The sequence below is a fragment of the Aplysia californica genome, unplaced genomic scaffold (genome assembly GCF_000002075.1).
Source record: "Aplysia californica isolate F4 #8 unplaced genomic scaffold, AplCal3.0 scaffold00495, whole genome shotgun sequence".
NCBI classification, from domain to species: domain Eukaryota; kingdom Metazoa; phylum Mollusca; class Gastropoda; order Aplysiida; family Aplysiidae; genus Aplysia; species Aplysia californica.
The window spans coordinates 79,675-81,842 of NW_004797765.1; the positions used below are offsets into that span (position 1 = coordinate 79,675).

At 39.1% G+C, this 2,168-nt stretch overlaps 1 protein-coding gene across 1 annotated transcript in view; it reads left to right on the forward strand.

The window, feature by feature from the left end:
• LOC101847061 (integrator complex subunit 9) overlaps positions 1-2,168 on the forward strand; it is a gene marked incomplete in the record, with an annotated part of 42,958 nt that overhangs the window by 31,088 nt on the left and 9,702 nt on the right.

The window sequence follows — 2,168 nt, forward strand, 5'->3', positions numbered from 1 at the left end:
CTAACAGGTGGTCTATTTTATTATTTCAAAAACATGGATCGGCCGAGAATTTTGTATCTTTTCATAATTTGATTGGAATAGATACCGAGCCACTCGAGCCGTATTTTGCGGCTCCCGGTCCAGCGAGGCCATGTCCGCGAGCCACCGCAAAATGTGGCTCACGGTAAAAAAAAAAGTGTTACGTGGGCTCCGGTCTACTATGTGAACTGTATGTTGTGTTGATGAAAGCAATTGCTTTTGACTCGGATATTCGTCAATCAGATGGTTAATATTCTTGTCCTAAACACGCTTTTCTTCAGGACTCTGCTCGCCATGATTAATGTTACTGAATATGTTTACTGTTTTCCCACTCCCACTTTTTTTACAGAGCCAGATTTTCCACATTTGGACGCCCTGGCACCATTTTTGCCCTTGGCTATGAGGGTAAGACTCATATGTACAGACTTCTGAGTGTGGGTGGTTGGCGGGTGCTCTGGTGGGGTTTGCTTCTTCTTTCCTATCAAACTTCTATTGCCCTTATCTCTTCGCCTTGTTTTTTGTGTTTGTTACTCTCTTGTAACACTTTTAATCTTCAGCACTTAAATGACCTTATTGTGTTGCAAGTGCCGTAAAACACTTACTAAACAAGACCTCTGACTGCACATTGTAGCTAATAATAGATCATTGCATTTATGTAGCACTCTATCCCATACTAATATAAGCTCTGAGCGCTCTACATAAATCACATGATCACTGAGCGGTTCACGCAAGATAAAATATTTCATTGTAACAAGATAAACCGGTTCAGTCACATAAAGAAGAACTTTCACAACCGCACATCTAGATCTATATATAATATTGTATTTGTGAAAGATCGTCACTTTTTTCACCTAAAATTTCCAAACAACTTAATTTTCAAATTTGAAAAAATTAACGGTGGTTCAGAATCATTTAAAGGTGCACAGTTATATTAAGGAGTCTGAAGTCACTGTAGTTTAATTTTCAGTTTTTCATTAGTTTCATCTAGATCTAATCTTGGGAAAGTCTGTTTTCTTAGATGCCATTGTAAACAAGTGAGGCTTCCATTTACATGCAGTACGCTCTGAACCCACATTGACTTGACGATCGATTCTTTTGAGACTGTTCCTTGAACGGGGTACCCAGTTAGTATATTATATTTGTGAAAGTTCGTCACTTTGGCCGCCTAAAACTTCCGATCCACTTAACTATGGTGTTCGCCTCTCATTCAATAGGTCACAGGTTCGAATCCGGATAGCGACGGGAAATTTTCTTCAGTCTTCTCTAAAATAAATTTTCTCCTTTCAATCCCTTTCCTGCTCTCTAGCAAGGTTCTGTTGTCTGCCACGAGAGCCCCCTAATCTACATGGAATGGCCCAATACCTTTGTGGTGCATGGCCTGGATGTAGGGTATAATTAGCCATAGAGTACATTGTAAAGCTTTGGGTTTTTTTAGCATCACAATGGGATCTTCAAGTTCCCCACAGTTGCAAACAGTGTGAATGTTTTCTGCTTTGGAGATAGTTAACTGTTCTCAGGTTTTTTAACAGAGTTATGCTGGTCGTCATAATAGGCGTCACTGTCTGTCTCATTTTGTTCAACATCACAGATCACAGATTTTTTATTGTCCAATTTATTTTGTTCTAAACATAATGACTTTTATTGTCCTAATTTTTAAGCTCAGTATTTTTCACTACCTTATTTTTTTGCAGCTCAGTACTGTATGAACAGGAAAACGATCTAGCTCTCCTTATTTAGTTCCTATTTTAGATTTTTTTAAATTCATGACACCAAACCATTTTGAAAGAGGTGCTTAACCCTATCCGTGCGCCCTGGATTCATTTTGTACCCCCGGGGTTGTATTCTTCACGTTTTTGAATACTTCTAATACGAAGATCCCTTTGATACTTTCAGTATTTCTCTAAAAATCATTTTGACAGACTGCTATGCAAAGCATACCTATCGGATTAACTAGTAAATTTCCTCTTTGAAAGTGGTGGCACAGAGTTCCCTGCGTCGTATGGATACAATAGTAAAACACGACGTACGGATAGGGTTAAAGGAATGATGTGGGGCAGGAGAGCCAGGGGTAGACATAGATTAACATGGATGGACAACATTAAGTCATTAAGACATGAACTGGCCTGGGTATAGTAGAATGTGCAGCGGAA